This window comes from Trichomycterus rosablanca, chromosome 11, assembly GCF_030014385.1.
Source record: "Trichomycterus rosablanca isolate fTriRos1 chromosome 11, fTriRos1.hap1, whole genome shotgun sequence".
Taxonomy (NCBI): Eukaryota; Metazoa; Chordata; class Actinopteri; order Siluriformes; family Trichomycteridae; genus Trichomycterus; species Trichomycterus rosablanca.
In genome coordinates this window covers 15,194,666-15,209,088 of record NC_085998.1, presented here as the reverse complement: position 1 = coordinate 15,209,088, position 14,423 = coordinate 15,194,666, and positions in this window count along the sequence as shown.

The following is a 14,423-nucleotide window of genomic DNA, read 5'->3' as shown; positions in this document are numbered from 1 at the left end:
CATGGTCCCATGGACTTGCATATATTTTAGGCTATATTTTAGGTAAAATAATGGGGTTGTTTTTGACACTTATACACTAAAAATAACACAAATATAATATAAAAACACTGAAATAAAAAAACGATTCTTACAATTTTTCAGAATCTCAAGCTGTAACACATGTTTAGAAGTGAAATAGTGAGGAAAATCCAGATAAACACAGATACATGTGGATGCTTTCAGAGTGAATCTGATGGTTATTCCACACAAATGCAGGTTTGTCTTACATGCACACTTTGATGACGTTTTACCGCAACGTTCAAGCTGAGCGCTAAGCAAAGCGACTGTTCATTGGTAATTTGAAATTAAATAAATACATTTTTAAAAAATAAACTGAACACGTTGAGTTTAAGGGAAACGTTGAGTTTAAGGGTACAAAGTTCTCGATGAAGGGCGTGGAGTATAAAAGATTTTGAGTTTAGGGGACGTTGAGTTACAAGCTGCTGTACCACTGTATTCTGATTTCATTGAAAAAAGGTTGAATATTTGTTTCCATCCATGTCAAAATTTTTGCACTTTTTTCTTTATTTATTTTTAAATACAGTAGACCGTTGACTAATGAATTTAATTGGCTCCGAGTGGTTGTTCTTAAGTCAAAATGTTTGTTAGTTAAACCTATTTTTCCCATAAGAAATCATGTAAATAGAATTAATCCGCGCCAGACCTCCCAAACCACCCCCTTACCTAACCTCTCTAATGTCTTAAAAGGTCTTTTTTGTTATAAATACAAGTATATTTCCCTTAAATCTTAAATGATAAAATATACATTACTGTAATAAACAATAATAAACAACAATACACAGTAGTACTGTACATAAAACACACATCACATTTCAGTACAGTACGTGTGCTGTACCATACACCATAATACATTTCCTTCTTTTTTATAAAATGTATCTACCAGAAACAACAATAACTCTCATATTTCTCTATTATTTACTTCTTTATTTCAATAATGATGTATTTTTTAGGTGTAATTGCACGAAAGAAAGAATACTTTACTCAGCAACTTTACCCCCTCTGTCTGATTTACAGTGACAGCTACTGGCAGGAGTAATTATACAACACAACAAATAGTGATCACTGCGTTTCCTCTGCACCTTTTTTGGGGACATTTTAATATTGAATTTTACAAAATATAAAGAAAACACTGGAAAAACACTGTCTGAATGTTCGCTCACTGTATATACTGTATATAGAGAGAGAGACGGTCGGAGAAAACTTTTTCGTGACGTCACGTGTTTCGCAAATTTCTGTTCGTAATCCGAAATTTGTTCATACGTGAAGTTGAAAAAGATTGCTCGTAACCTGAAATGTTCGTATGGTAAACCATTCGTAACTCAAGGGTCTACTGTACATTCATTCTTATTTCCAAATAATTTGGTGTTTTAGAGTCCTTAATGTCATAGTTTATGCTGGGTAAAGGGAGCAACTAGTTTGAGGAGAGTGTGATCAGCCTTGACATAATTCAACATGTCTCACAGGGTGAGTCACATGGCATTTGTGACTCAAATGATCACTGACTCAAATGGTCTTTAAACAAAAATGCATAAACCCAGGTGGCTATTGCATCAGTAAGCGAATCCTGTTGAATAAATTGGAATTTAAACTGCTGTGCTTCTTATAAAATGACATGTCTGCAGCGATTACATCCCAAATTTCCTCACATGCCCACTGGACATCTCCTTAACATCCCTCAAGAATTACACACATTGAGAGGAAATCTCTACCATTTTCCTGCAGCTTAAAAGCATGTTGACGATGATCACTGGTGACTGAGCTTTTTCAGTGGTGGCAGAGAGACAGCATTCACATCCAGCAGACTTAATGAATGAAATCTCATCGTGTGCTCTAAAGTGATGAATTTTGCATATTGCATTGCTCATGAATGAAGTGAGCTACTGCAGATGGAGAACATTCCGTTTCATGTTTAGCCAGATGTTGTTTTTTTATTTACACCAGTAAAGGATGGGTCTGTTATATTAGCATTAATGATGTAATTAGTGTTTGTGCAACATCATTTAAAATAGGGTTTTTGAGCAGGGGTGGGTAAAAAATTATTTGTAAAGTGCTGTTCCTAAGGGAAATGTACAGTACTGTAGTTTTAATCTCGGTTAATTAGCATCAGTACAAACCATCAGTTATTTCACTACACAGGTGTCCAGTGTTTAATTAATTACCAAGAGTATTTATAAACAGATAAAAAGTTTCTGAAGCTTTTTAATTATCTACAAAATATGGTCTAAATTTATCCAAGTCATAATAATAGTGAACTTGTAACACACAGCTGTACTTTATATGTCTTTATTACACAGTTACCACTTTATTATTAAGCTAATGCCTTCTGCCATTGACATTTCTGACATTACTGCATAAATCAATAAAATTCCTTAGGGTTCACAAACCTTGTCTTGCAGCTGTTGTCAGTATAAAACTACTAAACTCTGGTGGGACCAATTGTACCAATCCACTATAACTTTTACATGTAAGATTATACTTTATTTTGTAGTAATTAATTCGTTTATTTATGTTAACTGTTTTGTCCGATATCACCCAGGTGGAAATACATTCTGGACAGGGCAGCAATCCAAAGCGAGTCATCAGACACATATTTTCTCAGATTAGACATAAAGTCAATCCACCTTTGGGGGAATTAAAGTGCCTACAGGAAACTCAGAAAAAACCTGGCCACATTTTTAGAGACAGTAACTGAGGCAAACTAAACGTACAACCCCAAATCAGAAAAAGTTCCTTACATTTACTTTTACTTTTATTTAATTACAGACAGGATGAACCTGAGATATTTCATGTTTTATCTGCTCAACTTCATTTCATTTATTAATAAACATCCATTCCTGCATTTCAGACCTGCAACACATTCCAAAAAAAGTTGGGACAGTAAAGCATTTACCACTCTGTAATGTCGCCATTCCTTTTCATCACACTTAAAAGACGTTTTGGCACCGAGGATACCGAGTGATTTACTGTTTCAGCTTTTATTTTCTCATTCTTCCTTTAAACACGTCTTAAGATGTGCAACAGTACGGGGTCGTTGTTGCATTTTTCATTTCAAAATTCTCCACACATTCTCTATTGGGGACAGGTCAGGACTGCTGGCAGGCCAGTCCAGTACCCGTACCCTCTTCTTCTGCAGCCATGCCTTTGTAATGTGTGCAGCATGTGGTTTTGCATTGTCTTATTGAAAAATGCATGGATGTCCCTGGAAAAGATGACGTCTTGAAGGCAGCATATGTTGCTCTAAGATCTCAATGTACATTTCTGCATTAATGCTGCCATCACAGAAGTGTAAATAACCTTTGCCAAGGGCACTGACACAGCCCCATACCATGACAGACCCTGGCTTTTGGATTTGTTGCTGATAACAGTCTGGATGGCTCTTTTCGTTTTTGGTCCGGAGCACAAGGCATCCATTTTTTTTTCAAAAAAAAAACCTGGAATGCTGATTTATCTGACCACAATACACATTTCCACTGTGTGATGGTCCATCCTAGATGCCTCTGAGCCCAGAGAAGTCAACGCCGCTTCTGGACATGGTTAACATAAGGCTTCTTTTTTGCACAGTACAGTTTTAAGTAGCATTTGTGCATGTAAGTCTGTATTGTAGTACTTGTCAAAGTCATTTCTTGCCCATGTGGTTATATCAGCTATTGTTGAGTGGTGGTTCTTGATGTAGTGTCGTCTGAGGGACTGAAGATCACGGGCAGACAAAACATGAAATATCTCAGGTTCATCCTGTCTGCAATCAAATAAAAGTCAAAGTAAATGTAAGAAACACTGCATTTTTATTTCATTTGCATTTTCCATACTGTCCCAACTTTTTCTGATTTGGGGTTGTATATTGATGTGAAGCACAGTACACAGTACGTGTACTGTGATTCTTAACAGAATGCTTATAAATTATAATTTTTTCAGTGTTTTGGTATTTTACTTTCCTGTTGGAAACAAAATTTCCTCAAGAACATTAAAGAAAAAAAGAACACATATCCCACATATCCACATGTGCACACAGGCACACACATGAACACAGAAATGCCTGAAAAATGCCTGTCGTATTCATTTTACAAGCATATAAATTCACATTTTCAACCAGTGATGTGTGCATAGAAGTGAAGCCTGCACTTGCAAATTTTCTGACCTATCACATTTGACAAGTCATTGTAGTGTGAAAGTGGAAGTTCTTTCACGGCTTTCCAGTCTCTCAGTTGGTCTGGATTGTACCACAGATAAAAAAAGGGAATCTAAGGGCAGAGAAAACTTCAGTGATAGCAGTAATTGAAATACATGGGCTACAAAAACCATGCTTCATTCTATATTACTGTCATTGGTGTGTTGTCTTAAAAGATCTGTGCTAAAACAAAAATGTAACCAATAAAAGCAGGAGGTTTACAATGATTATTGAAGCTCAATTAACTAGGACTGACGGATACCAGTTTAATCTCATGCACATTAAATAGTGGCTTCTGTCCTTGCTGTATATGTTGTGAGATTTCTCCAGGTTCCCTGAATCTTTTTACAAAATTAGGTACAGTAGATGGTAAAAGACCTAAATTGTTTACAAAAAAGTGATAAGCCATGATTCATCTTTGCTTGTAAAGACTGAGCCTTTGGTGGAGGCTTGTTTATTCTCAATCATTGTAGTATCATCTGTTACCAATTCACCTGCTTGTTGTGAAATGTAAAATGTTGTAAATTAAAAATTCTATGAACCTACTCTTCTCTACTCTTATTTAGCCCCTTTCCAATTTTTAAGTGTGTTGCAGGCATTATATTTACAATTTGTCCATATTTACAAAATAAAATCTAGTTGGTCAGCCAAAACATCACAAGCATTACAATTTAAAGAGGATTTGAGAGAATAAGCAAATCACAGATTCTTGTTTTATTGCATTTAACAAAATGTCTCAACTTTTCCAGAAATGAGGTTTGTATCAGAGTAAAACATTGTTAATTATACACGAAATACACACTATATTGCCAAAAGTACTCACTCACCCATCCAAATTATTGAATTCAGGTGTTCCAATCACCTAAAAAAACCAAGCACCTAGGGATACAGACTGCTTCTACAAACATTAGTGAAAGAATGGGTCGCTCTCAGGAGCTCAGTGAATTCCAGCGTGGTACCGTGATAGGATGCCACCTGTGCAACAAGTTCAGTCGAGAAATTTCCTCGCTACTAAATATTCCACAGTCAACTGTCAGTGGTATTATAACAAAGTGGAAGCAATTGGGAACAACAGCAACTTAGCCATGAAGTGGTAGGCCACGTAAAATGACAGAGCGGGGTCAGCGGATGTTGAGGAGCATAGTGCGCAGGGGTCACCAACTTTCTGCAGAGTCAATCGCTACAGATCTCCTACAGATCGCAACTTCATGTGGCCTTCAGATTAGCTCAAGAACAGTGTGTAGAGAGCTTCATGGAATGGGTTTCCATGGTCGAGCAGCTGCATCCAAGCCTTACATCACCAAACGCAATGCAAAGCATCTGATGCAGTGGTGTAAAGCACGCCACCACTGGACTCTGGAGTGACGAATCACGCTTCTCCGTCTGGCAATCCGATGGACGAGTCTGGGTTTGGCGGTTGCCAGGTGAACAGTACTTGTCTGATTGCATTCTGCCAAGTGTAAAGTTTGGTGGAGGGGGGATTATGGTGTGGGGTTGTTTTTCAGGAGTTGGGCTCGGCCCCTTAGTTCCAGTAAAAGGAACTCTTAATGCTTCAGCATACCAAGATATTTTGGACAATTTCATGCTCCCAAATTTGTGGGAACAGTTTGGGGATGTTCCTGTTCCTGTTCCAACATGACTGCGCACCAGTGCACAAAGCAAGGTCCATAAAGACATGGATGAGTGAATTTGTTGTGGAACTTGACTTGCCTGCACAGAGTCCTGACCTCAACCCGATAGACCTCACAAATGCGCTTCTGGAAGAATGGTCAAAAATTCCCATAAACACACTCCTAAACCTTGTTGAAAGCCTTCCCAGAAGAGTTGAAGCTGTTAAAGCTCATCATATTAAACCTTCTGGATTAAAAATGGGACGTCACTCAAGTGCATATGCGTGTCAAGGCAGACAAGTGAATCTGTAGTAGAAGTAAAGACTATGCTATGGTGTCCAAGAGTCTAGCTTGAGGTTGATCTGTTATTTCAGTTGCAATAAAAAGCTTATTGTTCATTATCACCATTATTATCAATTTTACTAATCACTTCTTTCTGTGTCAGGGTTGTGTTGGATCTGGAACTACCCAGAAACTCTGGATGCAAGGCTTACTTACATATTCTTTTACTCACTTACTTAATCACTTACTTACACATAGTGTTAATTTAATCCTGATTAACCCAAGGAAACCTCATCAAACGTCTTAGACAGTGAATGGAGGTAATAACCAAACCAAGGTTTATTAATATTACACATCACTCTATTGAACATCCACTAAACCGCAACTGTTCTAATTAGATTTATCAAAATAAATATGTTGGTTTCTTGAGAAATAACTGTGACACGTGTAAATACAAGAAAACACAAAAGAAGGCAATTATCTTTGTCATGGCACTGTAGATGTGTGAGACACACACATCTGTTAAAGGACAGAAGGCCATGTCAAATTCATTGCACATCCAGTACCTCAAAGCTTAGTTTACTCTTTCATAATACTGTCATTACACTACAAGGGCACTCTGGCTGTTGAGAAACCAGTGGCTGCCGTTAAATGAAATGTTCATGAATTTAATGTGCTATAAAATGGTCTTTAGATTAGTATATAGAGTGGTCACACAAAAAAAACACTTAATGACTAAAGCATATCCTTGAAGGCATAGAATTGGCAGCATCATCTAGAAGACTCTTCTTTCTAAGAATGTATTTAGTTACTTTTCTGTTCCTTGTTAGTACTTATAAAGTAGAAGGAAGAAAAAGTTTTTAAAAGTTACACACAAAAGCACACAGTCGTTGATTTAAAAAACATTAAACGTGTACCAACATACACTGATAAGCCATAACATTAAACCCACCTCTTTGTTTCTACACTCACTGTCCATTTTATCAGCTCCACTTACCATATAGAAGCACTTTGTAGTTCTACAATTACTGACTGTAGTCCATCTGTTTCTCTACATACCTTTTTAGCCTGCTTTCACCCTGTTCTTCAATGGTCAGGACCACCACAGGACCACCACAGAGCAGGTATTATTTAGGTGGTGGATCATTCTCAGCTCTGCAGTGACAATGACATGGTGGTGGTGTGTTAGTGTGTGTTGTGCTGGTATAAGTGGATCAGACACAGCAGAGCTGCTGGAGTTTTTAAATACCGTGTCCACTCACTGTCCACTCATTAGACACTTCTACCTAGTTGGTCCTGGGGTGCTGTTGGCTGGATGTTTTTGGTTAGTGGACTATTCTGGACTGTTCAGTCCAACAGTGACAGTAAGGTGTTTAAAAACTCCAGCAGCGATGCTGTGTCTTATCCACTCATACCAGCACAACACACACTAACACACAACCACCACGTCAGTGTCACTGCAGTGCTGAGAATAATCCATCACCCAAATAATACCTACTCTGTGGTGGTCCTGTGGGGGTCCTGACCATTGAAGAACAGCATGAAAGGGGGCTAACAAAGCATGCAGAGAATCAGATAGACTACAGTCAGTAATTGTAGTCAGCTTTGTCATTAGCATTAAAACTACTGGTTGGTACAACTTCTCACCACTGGTTTTGCAGTGTGCATGACTTTCTGAAAACAATCAATAACATTTGACCGCAGGTTTAGTAGAGTGTCCACTGGGTCCTTTCAGACAGCATGTTATTTTGCTGAGGAGAACAGAAAAAAAACAGTGCTCTAAACCTCCCGGTTCCAAATAACAAAGACTGAGCCTGCAGGAAAAACTGAATAATGCATGAAATATACAATTTCCAAGCCACAGGCACTCAGAAACATGAAATCAAGCCATTGTGTGGGGTGTTGACTTCTGTCTATTGAATGTGTACTAGAGTGAATGAAAAATCCAGTGTGAGTAGATTGACTACAGTTCATATCATATGAAGATTTATTTTTTACTACCACTTGTAAAGGTAGCAAAATAGAAAGAACCGGATTACTGTTATCTTCTTTTCATTTTTGAGACCAAGGGTCTGTGAAAACCTCATGAGTTAGTTTGACATCATATTACATAACCATAGACTTTAATACTTAGTTACCCTACCACTTTGTTGCTACAACAGCCTTCATTTTCCTGGACAGGCTTTCTACAAGATTTTGTAGTGTCTGTGGGAATTTGTAGCTTTTCTTTCAACAGTGTATTTGTAAGTATAATGCCCAATGTTGGATGAAAATGCTTGGCTTGCAATCAACATTTTTATTAATCCTAAATATGTTGAGGTCAGGGTCACTGAAGTTTCTTTACACTGTTAATAATAAGCACTTCTTTTGTGTCATTTGTTTCATTCGTTATTTCATCAATTAGGAGTGTCCACAATCTTTTAGCTATGACATACTCCTTGCAAATAATTAAATCTTCATACAATAAACTTATATATACACTGATCAGCCATAACATTAAAACCACCTCCTTGTTCCTACACTCACTGACAATTTTATCAGCTCCACTTGCCATATAATAGCACTTTGTATTGCTACAATTACTGTCTGTAGTCCATCTATTTCTCTGCATGCTTTTTTAGCCCCCTTTCATGCTGTTCTTCAATAGTTAGGACCACCACAGAGTGGGTGTTATTTGGGTGGTGGAACATTCCTGATGGAGTTTTTAAACACCTCACTGTCACTGCTGGACTGAGAATAGTCCACTAACCAAAAATATATCCAGCCAACAGCACCCATGGGCAGCGTCCTGTGACCACTGATGAAGGTCTAGAAGATGACCAACTCAAACAGCAGCAATAGATGAGCGATCGTCTCTGACTTTACATCTACAAGGTGGCCCAACTAGGTAGAAGTGTCTAATAGAGTGGACAGTGAGTGGACACGGTATTTAAAAACTCCAGCAGCGCTGCTATGTCTGATCCACTCATACCAGCACAACACACACTAACACACCATCACCATGTCATTGTCACTGCAGTGCTGAGAATGATCCACCAACATGCAGATAAACAGATGGACTACAGTCAGTAAATGTAGAACTACAAAGTGCTTTTATATGGTAAGTGGAGCTGATAAAATGGATAGTAAGTATAGAAACAAGGAGGTGGTTTCAATGTTATGGCTGATCAGTGTATATATACATTTAAAGGGAAGATATGACTGGTCAATTTAACTGTCTTTTGAAATTCGTCTCTTGAATTACTATTGCTTGGCCCTCTGTAAATTTATAGCTGGACGACAAATCACCAAAGGATGAGACAAAATTCTGATGGGTAGACAAAGGGGCTTTTTTAGTTTAACCCTTCACATTTCAGTACAAATTGAATTGGCAGGTATGAAGGATTTATTTCCTTAGATTTGTGTTTGTTACAATGTTAAAATGTGTAAGTACAAGTTCAAACTGCTCACTTAGATATTATTAAAATATTATTTTTAGATTATCTTAGACACTCTCTAAAGGTGTACAGGGTCATGATGGTTCCCTTTTGATGTACATTAAGTGACCAATTGAGAAAATAAAAACCAACAAGTCTTAGAAATACCTTGGGCCAACACAAGATGCCAAAAGAGCTTCAATCTGCCTTTTGAATCTGTGGAACTGTCCTGAAGAAATAAAGCACCACATTCTCTCAACTGATATTGATGATAGTGGTGGAGTGCGCTGTCATTGACATTGGTCCAAAATCTTTTATACATGTTCAGTTGGTTGAGATATAATAAATGTAAAGAACATATTGTATATCTGATTATTTTTATATTGTTTTTTAAGGAGGGGCATTGGCATCTTGGAGAAGACAAGTCCCATTAGGATAGAAATCCTCTATCAGGTAATTAGTCAACATTACTTTGTATTGATTAGCTGTGACCCTTTTAGAAAAGTGGATGCAATCAATTCCAGCATCCGTCCTGGATTTATATGCATACCATATGGTACCGTAGGGAACCATACAATGGAAAAGGGGCTTTGTTGTATACTGCACATGCCATGAAACATATTAAACACTAGTCAGTTAAACAGATTTTGTGACTAAAGCGCTTGTCATCTGTCATCTAACACTGACCCCTCTTTCAAAGTACTTAGATCTGTTCTTTTTAACTGGGTCTGCTCAGGACTTTTATACCACATGATTATGCAGTACACCTGTCTGGAAGCATATTCATTCAGTATGTTTCTCTAGTTGATTTTTTCCATTTGTAAATTGTAGGTGTTCCAGATAAAATGGCCATTAACTCTAGGTACACAGCAAGCCTAATTATAACTGCATTAACTGAGTTTTCAACAGTAAAAAAAAGTCCTAAAATGAGTCGGTTCAACCTCCAATAAACATCAACTGAGGCAGCTTTCAGATTGTTATGACCCTTCTCTGGTTTTGCTTTATGTTTTGTCTACAGTGCCTGCTTGTTTTGTCTGTGTATTTGGCCAATAGTTTTAGCTTTCCTGCATGTTTATCTTTATACCTGAAATCAAAAAAAGGTTTTTCATTTGCAAGTTTCAGTTTTTAATGCCATTAACAATTTAACGCTAGGCTGAACTCATTTAAAATTTTCCTTTTGTAAAGTCAAATCAGAAAAAATTGGGACAGTATGGAAAATGCATTAAAATAAAAATGCAGTGTTCTTTATATTTACTTTGAATTTTATTTGATTGCAGACAGTTTGAACCCAAGATATTTCATGTTTTGTCTGCTCAATCTGATTTCATTTATTAATAAACATCCATTCCTGCATTTTAGGCCTGCAACACATTCCAAAAAAAGTTGGCACGGGGGCAAATTAGGGCTAGTAATGAGGTGAAAAATCTAAATAATGATGTGATTCCAAACAGGTGATGTCAACAGGTGACTATAATCATGGTTTGGTACAAAAGCAGCATCCAGGAAAGGCTGAGTCTTTGATGAGCAATGATGATCAGAGGATCTCCAGTTTGTCAACAAATGCATGAGAAAATGATTGAAATGTTTAAAAACAATGAACTTCAAAGAAAGATGGAAAGGGATTTGCATATTTCTCCCTCTACAGTGCATAATATCATTAAACCATTCAAGGAATCAGGAGTAGTTTTAGTGCGTAAAGGCCAAGGGCACAAGCTTAAGCTGAACACCGGTGATCTTCGATCCCTCAGACGGCACTGCATCAAGAACCACCACTCAACAATAGCTGATATAACCACATGGGTGAGGGATTACTCTGGCAAACCTTTATCAAGCACTACAATACAGAGTTATGTGCACAAATGCCACTTAAAACTTTGCTGTGTAAAAAAGAAGCCTTATGTTAACCATGTCCAGAAGCAGTGTCGACTTCTCTGGGGTCGGAGGCATCTAGGATGGACCATCACACAGATGAAATGAAAAATGCAGGTATGAATGTTTATTAATAAATGAAATGAAGCTGAGCAGACAAAACATGAAATATCTCAGGTTCATCCTGTCTGCAATCAAATAAAAGTCAAAGTAAATGTAAGAAACTCTGTTTTTTTTTATTAATCGCATTTTCCATGTTGTCCCAACTTTTTTCTATTTGGGGTTGTAAAACCGGAGCAAGCTTTTTCGACAAATGTTCTAATCTAGGATCCACTATTATAAATCACCCCAGCAAACATGTTCACATGATATACATAAAATTGGTTATGGAATTTTATTATAACATAGTCGGCTACTAATAATCACTGTAACTATAATAATGCTTATTGTATTCTAAAACATATTAAACTAAAATCCCATTTTCATGCAATGGTGGTGTTTAAGTACTTGTTTTTTCTCTCAATATTTTAAAATCCCCACAGCTAATGATGATGTGTATTTATCTTAACACATCTAATAAATGCACTTATGTATGAGGGTAGCTTTGGATGGTGTAATGCTGTTTAAATGTGCACATTTATTTTGTCTTTGATGTCATTACAGTGATGTGGCATACGGCTCTGTTTGTGCCACTAGCTGTGTCATGTAATAGATAAGGGGGTTGGGAGGAAGCATACAGCAAGGCTTTTTAAAATGATACTTATGTCTGTATTCTGTGGCATATGAAGCTTTTTGAGAAAAAAATAAGGTCAGAGGCTCAATCTTCTTAGCAATCTGCCTTTTCCTCTGCACACCATTGGATGTTGTGTTTTTTGTTAAGGGATGATGTGGTGTTCCGGTTTGCCTACTCATATATTCAAAAATAAATATACAAATTAAATAACTTTAAGACTGCACAGAGTGGGTGCTGCACACCATCATGGTGTCAGAGATTCTGGGTTTGATTCTTGTATTTGTCATATATTTGCCCCATGTGGATTTATCCTATGGTACTATCATGTCTTCCCAAGAAAAAGTGAAACAAATGCACGTATGCAGTGAATGTGTCAAAGTGTTTCACCCTGGGATGGACTGGCACTCTGTAGGGTATGTTTCTGCTTGCGCCTGGTGTTTCTGGCACCAGAACCATTGCAGCCCTGACCAGGATGAAGCAGTTAGTAAAATGAATGCATAAATGAAATAATAAATAAAAAAATAACTCCACATACATTGATTTAATGAATTAATTAAAACATGTTTGTTTGTTTATTAGGATTTTAATGTCATGTTTTACACTTTGGTTACATTCGTGACAAGAACGGTAGTTACACAAGGTTCATTACACAAGATTCATCAGTTCACAAGGTTATATCAAATGCAGTCATGGACAATTTAGTGTCTCCAATTCACCTCACTTGCATGTCTTTGGATTGTGGGAGGAAACCGGAGCACCCGGAGGAAACCCACGCAGACACGGGGAGAACATGCAAACTCCACACAGAAAGGACCCGGACCTTCTTGCTGTGACCCACTTAGCCACCGTGTCGCCCTAATTAGAACATATACAAGGTTTAAATTTGGTTAGTTTAGGATTTTTAACAAACAAAGAATTACTAGTAATAGTTCAAATAATTATACAGTAGACCCTTGAGTTACGAACAGTTTACCATATGAACATTTCAGGTTACGAGCGATCTTTTTCAGCTTAACATATGGACAAATTTAGGATTACGAACCGAAATTCGCGAAACACGTGACGTCACGAACAAATTGACTCGTCTCTCTCTATAAATATACAGTGAGCGAACATTCGGACAGCGGACGGTGTTTTTTCTGTGTTTTCTTTATATTTTGTAAAATTCTATATTAAAATGGCCCCAAAGAATGTGCAGATAAAGCTTAGTGGTGAGAAAATGAACAAATCTATTACTTTTTGTTGTGTTGTATAATTACTCCTGCCAGTAGCTGTCACTGTGTATCAGACAGAGGGGACAATGAGTGAGAGAGAAGAAGGAAATTATTCTTTCGTGCAGTTACACCTACAAATTACAACACTATTGAAATAAAGAAGGAGATAATAGAGAAATATGAGAGTTATTGTTGTTTCTGGTAGATACATTTTATTAAAAAAAAGAAGGAAATGTATTATGGTGTATGGTACAGCACATGTACTGTACTGAAATGTGATGTGTGTTTATGTACAGTACAGTACTACTGTGTATTGTTGTTTATTATTGTTTATTACAGTAATGTCTATTCTATAATTTAAGATTAAGGGAAAATATACTTGTATTTATAACAAAAAAGAGGGTCTGGCACGGATTAATTCTATTTACATTATTTCTTATGGGAAAAATCGGTTTAACTAACAAACATTTTGACTTAAGAACAACCCTTAAATTAAATTCGTAAGTCAAGGGTCTACTGTATAACAGTGCACATGCTGTATTTGTGTTGCAGGCATGAATGGCCACCCATTCATATATGATCCATATGGGAGAAGATGAAGGAGAAATGAGACCTGGCTCAGAAGATTACTCCATTAGCCTCTGGTCATGTTACTTGGTGTCCATGGCAACTGACAGGCAGAGAATCTGCAACCCTTATTCTCAAATACCATTACGTAAAGCAATACAGTAGCATCTATAAGCAGAAAATTGGGCGCAGAAGGTTGGTCTGTGCTCTGCTTTATACTAAAGGTTTAAAGCAGGTTCTTCTGACTTGATATTTTGGTACCAGCTGAGTGGCTAGCCATTTTTACCCTCTTACATACACTACATTGCCAAAAGTATATATGGGCTTGTTGGATTTCAAAAACATTGGTCTTTCCATTTTAAAAACGAATTGTAATAGAGTAGAGTGGCATTTATGTGATATTTTCAGCTATAAGAACAAGCACTCCTCTGAGAAGGCTTCTCACAAGACTTTGAAATATGTCTGAAGAAATGTGTGCTTATTCAGTCAAAAGGGCACTTGTATGGC